Source organism: Marmota marmota, unplaced genomic scaffold, assembly GCF_001458135.2.
Source record: "Marmota marmota marmota unplaced genomic scaffold, marMar, whole genome shotgun sequence".
Taxonomy (NCBI): domain Eukaryota; kingdom Metazoa; phylum Chordata; class Mammalia; order Rodentia; family Sciuridae; genus Marmota; species Marmota marmota.
The window spans coordinates 8,182,681-8,190,866 of NW_026000153.1; positions in this window are offsets into that span (position 1 = coordinate 8,182,681).

The following is an 8,186-nucleotide window of genomic DNA, read 5'->3' on the forward strand; positions in this document are numbered from 1 at the left end:
ATTCATTTCTGTAACTGGTTAACATCTGTCTTCACTGTTGTGGAAGGGCTGTGAGTGCAGGAATTGTGTCTGGTTTTGCACCACTTGTGTCCTATATAGGGTTTAGAATTTTGTAGATGCTTAAGAAATGTCAGTAAATGAGTGAAGGAGTGGACGAATTTTGTAAGAAGCCAAGTCTGATAGCTCAAAGTTGTCTTGCCATCTCATCAATTGGAGGAACACAAGGTTACCATCTCCTGCAAAAGATTAGGTAATGACTATAGAGCTGAAAGCAAATATCAGCTACAGCAAGTTGATCTGCTTCCTGGACCCAATATCTTTCAGAGAGTCTTCTTAATACACAAACCCACCTCACCAAGAACAGTTTCCTGTCAATAAAGTCTACAGGCCCTCAGGAATCAATGGTGAAGCACACAGAGGGAAGAGCACCTTCCACCAACCTGAGGGTTCTAGTGTAAAGGCTTCAGAATACCATGGCCAGCCCAGAGGAGTACCTCACTGATACTAGAGCAGGAGAGTTTCAGCATGAGACGCAGGGGTTGCTGTGCCTCCACAGTTCTGCTTTGTAAGAGCCTGGATTTTCACTCTGTGTGCACAACCTAGTGGTTACTTAATATGAGGAGAAAATGCCAATAATTGACATTTGAGAACTAACAAAATGTCAAGAACTAAGGTGTTGGTTTGACCATTAAAATTATTATAACTATTCCATTCACAGTCATTTATGGAAGCTGTTTATCATTCACACATTATTTTATTGCTATTATTACAATAGCAATAACATTCCTCATTAATTATATATGAAGTCATCTCTGCATAATCACAGGAGGAAGCACTCTGTCATTTGACTCCATCTTCCTAGTCTATTGACTATATTATATATTTTGGGCTTGGAAGCCTTCAGTTAGCAGTCATACCTTCTATACCTTAACCTTGGACCTATGGAGTTTGGGTCTATCCATTGGCTATACCCTAAAGCTCTGTGTGTCATATATTCTGAGAATAGGAACCTTCTTGTGCACAAATACCTTATCAAGCTGCTTTCACTGAGACTCATCACTCATCACTAAATCACTCCTGCTGCTGTTCTTAGTGGCTACTAAGTGAGTCAGCTTGTAAAGTGGCATCAAAGGCAACAAGAGTCCATGCCCACCTGTGTGCATTAGTCTTAGAAAAATTCACATTTGTTATGAGTTTCGTTGATAATTCTTCTTACAAAATGATCCTTTGATGGTTTTGCTGTACAGCTAACGCCTACCTTGGTCCTGTGATTCTGGCATCTGTCCCTTCTTCTTCGGAGACTTTGGGCCTGAATCCAGGGCCATCTGAAATGAGACAAGTAAAGGGTCTATGGTGCAAAAGAGAAGAAGGAATTCATTCTCAGGGACATGTAAGTGCCAACCTCATTTGATTCGAATTTCCTCTCTCCTGAATTTCAAGTATCTTCATATCCATCTTCTTTTTTCACTCAGTTACCCAAAGTATTTCCTACAAGACCAGATTCTATCCAGTGTGAACTCACCAGGAAAAAAAAAATACATGCAGTTCTAAAATTGTATAGTTCCAATATATACAAACTTGGATTACCACAGTTTAGTTAAATACCATCAGTCCTGCCATAACATGGTTCAGATTTCAGAAACTCTGCATGGTATCTAATACTGACATATTGAGAGTATATTCATTATAACTGCATAAAGTATAAGCTTCATCAATAGCTCTTCAACCCCAAAATTACTGTGTAAATAACAGATATGCACCATGATCAGTGACCAATTTCTTGGCTTCTTTCAAAGTCTGCTGGCAAATGGTCACTACATTTGTTATTCAGTTCCTACACAAACAAAAAGCACGTAGTTGGGTTGCTTTCTTGTTTCCTGGTGATAGACCAATTTCACAAAATCAATAATTTAAAGGAGGGAATTTGCCACAGAGATGAAAGTGTGGGAAAGAAACAAAAAATAAATAACACTAAAGTGAAAGTGAAGTTGAAGGCAAATGTAGGTAAAGAAAACAAAGCCAACCATAGGCCTAATGATGCTGCCAGTGTCAGGAACTCGAGGCATGTAGCTAGAGGAACTTAGTGAAGACCATCTGATCAACAAAAAATGGGAAAAGCAGTTGTGATACAAAGGATGAACATGTCCCAAAGGAAATGAGGCCAACAGAAACCTCACATTAGAACAGCTCTGAAGACATATTTCATGACATTGAAAGTGCAAAGTATAAAATGTTGGAAGTTGATCCAAACTTAAACCCTTGACAATCCAAAGGGGAAAGAAGGGAAGGGAGAAGTCTAGGAATAGTAAAGGCAGTAGAATAATTCTGACAGAACTTTCCAATGTTCATATATGAATATAGCACAGTGAATCTCCACATCATAAGACGGGGATCCTAATTAGAACAAGTTATACTCCATGTATGTATGAAATGTCAAATACACTCTACAGTCATGTATAATGACAAATAAAAAACAAAAAATAAAAATATTTAAAACCACACACACACACACACACACACACCTGAAAATTCATCAAGACATAGGAAAGGTACTCACTCTTTATTGAAAGCCATGTAACAAGGATAAGGCACAATAGAGCACTAGGTCCTGTGTTCTTGATAGGATATTTTTGTTTTTATTTTTGCAAATAATTAGAACACTTTTAATTCTCAATATCCCTAGTCTTTCAAATGACAAAATACTAAATATTAATTTTACTATTTTTATTTCTCTATACATTCATAACTAAGAGCAAGGTAGTATTTAATGTTTTTATAAAAAAAATGTTAAAGATCACAAAACAATGGTAAATTTTCCCATTTATGATTAAGATCACTGTTCATGGTTTCCATTTGCAGAGCTATATTTACTGTTCCAAACTACCACAGAAGCAAAGGTTGTTTGTCTTTAGGTCTCGGGCCAACCCAAAGACAGTGAATGTGTGCTACTTGGGGTGGACCTGGGAGAAGGGAGGGTAGAAGGGATTGCATATTATTAATTCATACAGATTCCAAGAAGCAAGAAGAGATGATTAGGACCCAGAGAAAGAGGTCCCAAGTGAGAAGCCAGAAAGTGAACTATTCAGCCTAATGGACAGGGTAAGAAAACAAATTAGAATGCAAATAAATAACAACAACAACAAGAAAATCATAAAATAAACAACTTATTGAGGCTTTAGAAATACCAGCTCTGGAGCCCAATACTCCTAAGGCTTTGCTTTCATTCACAATGATAACTATTTCCCTTAAAAAGACCTCAGAATTTTAGAGACCAGTTCCTACTTTAAAAACAAACAAACAAACAAACAAAAAAAAAAAACCCTCTTCGGGCATAGGGAGAGAAGGTAGCCCTTTCCCTGGACCAGCAGCAACTCAGAGACCTGAAATGGATGCTAGAATCTTTGAGATTGGCCTTTGTCTATAGAAGATGGAACAAATTGAGCGTCATGGGGAAAAATCACAACAAAATTGCTTTCCAAAATGAGGATTTAATGCAAGAATGTAAGGGAAGTAGAGATAGCAAACAGCAAGGCATTCTTAGCTGTGTGGTGCCCCCTCCAGATTCAGAACTTGACTCAAGAATACCAGCCTTGGATTCAGAGTATGTTCACTAGTTGGGAGCAGGATCTCACACATCCCCTGGACTGCACATTTGTGGGTATGTGTGGTGGGATTCCCCATTAACACCTTACAATCTAATCTGCAGGCTGCTTCTTTATTTGGAAGCTCTAATAATGGGCAGAGAGACACACAGGATGGAGACTGGAAGACTTGGTCAATGGGGATAGAAGAATAGGCAAAAAGCATTGACTTGGCTGCAGATGAATTTTCACACCATAATTTATTGCATTAGGTTCATAAAAAATGAGAAGATCCAAACCTACTTATTTTGGCACGGAGACATGCAGCTAAACACAGTGTTCCTAATCACGAGGAGAGCTACAACCAGGACATCCTGAATTCTCCCCAAACAAGAGATCCTGACTGGTGATACTTTCCTATCAAATAGTTAAATGCCAGTAGATCACTTCATCCACCTGGTTGAAGGACTGCCCGTCAGGAGAGAAGGAATGCTCTTTAACAATCTTCAAATGCAGAAGTGAAAAGGAGAGTAGGTTGTATCAAGGTCAACTTCTGGGTGTGCTCATACACTATAATAATGCAAGAAGTTTCCTCTGGAGGAAACCAGGTAAAGGGCCCATGAGGTCTCTCCATAGTTCTTCTTACAACTGTATGTGAGTCCATGGTTACTTCAATATAAAAGCTTTAAGAAAAGGGACAGGAGCTGGGTGCAGTGGCACATGCCCATAATCCCAGCAACTTGGAAGGCTGAGCCAGGAGGACCACAAGTTCCAAGTTAACCTCAGCAACTTAGCGAGGCTCTAAGCAACTTAGCAAGACACTGTCCCAAAATAAGAAATTTAAAAAGGGCTGAGGATATAGCTCAGTGGTTAAGCACCCCTGGGTTCAATCTCTGGTACAAAAAAAAAAAAAAAAAAANAAGTTTGTATATATTGGAACTATACAATTTTAGAACTGCATGTATTTTTTTTTTCCTGGTGAGTTCACACTGGATAGAATCTGGTCTTGTAGGAAATACTTTGGGTAACTGAGTGAAAAAAGAAGAAGACTATCACATTAATATTGTCCATGTATTTTTTTGTTTGTTCTTTCTGGGTTTGTAATTACATCTTACAGCACTTTACAGATTATTTTTTTTCTTACAGAAACAGTGTCTGATTTAAAAAAGAGAGATTCTGCACAGTAGAAGGAAAAAGAAAGCAAGAATAAATTATGTGTATTTCTCCCTCATTAAGTTGATAATGGTACAGATGTGGTTAGAGTCTTGGTTTCTTATGGTTTTGTGAAATTAAAAATAATACTCTTAATTTTATATTTTACACTTTCAATTAACAATTTAAAATTAACAATTCAGAAAGCAAAAAGCAACCTCTGATTATCAGAGATCGGACCTGGTACTCATAGTCAGGTGTTCTCCTGATGAGCATCAACAATTTTATAGGACACCAACATCAAGAAAAGCCACTCTGTAACCATGATAGACCAAAACAAAAACAAGACCACCTGTAGCTGTCTGATCCCAGGTGAACCATGAACATTAAGCCACAAACTATCTCCCCCATACACACCTTAGTGACTATGAGTGACAGTTGTTTGGAAGAATGGGCCCATTAGGAGCTCAGAGGGGAGAACGAGGACCACAGCATGCATGGACATCAGATGGTGAATGCTTAGCTGTCCTCTACTACACACGGGTCCATAGACAGGACAGCAATAAAGTGCACAGAAAACCCTGTCACTTTTAGGGCATTAAAAACTCAATTTTGTGATTCCCATCTGAATGAAAAACCAGGGAGGCCCTCATCACTTTCTTCCAGAGCTTGATGTTCAGCCACATCTGAAGGGAAAGAAGTTCCAAGACCCCAGGTTCCTGGTGGACTGTGAGCATCAGCGTTAGAATTCTGGAGGCTGGGCACATGCAGACCCAAGCCATAGGTCTTTCTTCTTTGAGGCAGTCCTTGTGGGAGGCAGAGGAATCCCTATTCCCACTTCCTCCCCATCCCCCCCCCCCAAACCTTTCAACATGAACTAGAAGCTAAAGAATGGAAATCCAGGGCCTGGAACTGGGAATGGAGGAATTACCACTGAGTACTACCCTGTGCAGCTATGAGCTACTACTGGGCACCCAAGGTAGCTCCTATGGGTACCCTCCAAGGTAAGTAGAGTCAAGGTTGGGATCCCTCGTGAGGTTCGGAAACCAGTCTTACACCAAGAAGACCCTCAGTTACTAGCATGGGGCCTCCAAACGGCAGCTGAGAAGGGATAAGAGGCAGATAGGAAATTTGAAGGAAGCATATAGAGATGGGGTGGGAAGACTGTGGGTTGGGAAAGAAGCTAGGACCAGTGGCAAGTCCAGGTTCTGGAATCTTGACTATTTGGGCCCTTGCTTTTCAGGTTTCTTAGGCAATTAAAGAGAAATGCTTAGATAGGATTGCTTCCTATTGGTAGCCTGGATAACCCCCTCCCTGAACACTCAAGAGGATCGATGCAAGTGAGGGGCCCTCAGGCTTGGACGTTTTTAACTTCTAGGTAAATCTCTCATTAGATAGACCCCGAGACAGTAGAGTGCCTGTCCTGGGAGGAGCAGGGGCTACCATGAGCCTGAGCAAGGTTTTTTTTTACCCATTTTTGCAGACATTCTCAACATCATATATGTTCTCCACATACTGTCACTGAGCGCAATTTTTTGGCCACATGATCGATGGTATTAAAAGGTGAATGTTAATAAGACTGAAAGTACCCATTTCAGGAAGTTTAAAGAAGTCTCTTCACAGTTCATTGTCAAATGTTTGGGGATCCTTTTGCTGGGAGGAAATCACACTTAGAAGTCCAGCATGTGGAATGCATAAAAACGAGATGCCAAGTTGGAGGAGTGGGGGCATGGGGGCAGTCCCCTGCTCTCCACTTTGTGCCCACCCCTGGCCTTCATAGAGTGGCCTTTAGGGAAAGCCCTAGCACTCTTCAGAGCAGGGTCAGAAAGCAGCTCACTAGGTGATCAGGCAGGTCTAGCTTTCCTTCAGCTGCCTCCAACCAATGTGAGAGTTCTCCATTCACCCTCAGCCCCAACCCCCCATGTCGAGTGGGATGAGGGCTTTCATTGCATGGGTAATGGATGAGTTTTAATATACAAGCTTGCCGTCTCTGTCTTTGATATACCCTGTGCATTTCTGAATAGGAACAACATCCCTGGCGACTCCTCACTCTGAGCAGCAGCCAAATCGGCAGCCCGTCTCCTATAGAGCAATGCAAAAAGCCAGCAATAAAAAAACTAAATAGCAGATCAACAGGGTGTAGTTCTTGAACAAATGTACATTCATAATTTGTAACTGTGTAGTTATAAATCCCCTCCTAGAGCTTTGCTCTAACGACCCAAAGCAGAGAGGAAGCTTTTATTCTTTTTTTTTTTTTTTTCCGTTTGAATATTTGGTGAAGGAACAATGTACATTTGTCAATAGTACAAATAGTTAAATTTTTTTTTAACTTAAAGAATTACCTCAGACATAGTGGAGTTACAAAGAATCAATGCCTGAATTTACTAAACCTTGCCTCTGGAATGAAATTTCTATCAGCTACATAGATAATTTGAATAGAAAAAAGTATACTTGATTTTCCCCCTAAAGATTTAAGGACATTGGGTCCATTACCAAATCCTCAACTGCAGGCTGTGTGTGTGTGAATGAATGCATATAAATTAGGATACCAAGGGTTCTTTCAATCAATGTTAAGCACGCAGTGCTTGGCAAAAGAGCACATTCTGGGTCCATTTCATCTCAACTCTGGAGAAGAGTGAGCAAAGAGGTCACCAGGAAGAAAATTCTAGAGCAGACAAGAGTGCTTACCATTCAGAGATGACTGGCTCTCAACAAGGCTTCCAGTTTCAGAGTGCTTAAGGTAGCAAACGACATTTGATTATTTGAAACAAGAGTGACCAATAGAACTCCATGCAATGACAAATCTTCTAGATCTGTGCTGTCCAGTATGGCAGGCACTAGCCACATGAGGCTACTTGAGTTCTTGGAATGTGGCTAGTGAGCGTAATTTTTACCTTCATTTAATTTTGATTAATTTAAATTTAAATAGCCACATGTGAGCACTGGCTACTGTATTGCCCAGTGCAGATGTGGAACATTAGGATCCTAATTTGGGATTCTGTAGTTAGACACAGAATCAACTATCCAAGCAGCCAATCTGAGAGTATGTAGAAACAAGGGGTTTTAAGTTGGAAGATATCTTAGCATCCTCATGTAGGGGACAGTAGGGTTCAGGTATTTTATGTTATACGCTAGAGATTAAATAATAATGGAATTGTATAGGAATAATGCAGTGCTTAGAAAGCTCTGTTAGGAATCTCCAACTCATGCTGAGATGAGTTTGGTCTCGAAAGAGCCAAACTGATGCCCTGATATCTCCCCAGTTGCATAAAGAAAGCCGGGGGAGGGGGGAGGATGTCAGAAGAGAATACTATTCCCTAAATATATACCCTGTAGCAAATGCTTTCACCAATGGCCTTTCATATCATTGTCACAACCCCAATGCCCAGAGAGTAGGAAGGAGAAACAGTCTCAGAATACAGAGGCTTACACAGAGCTCTTGGGATTCAGAGT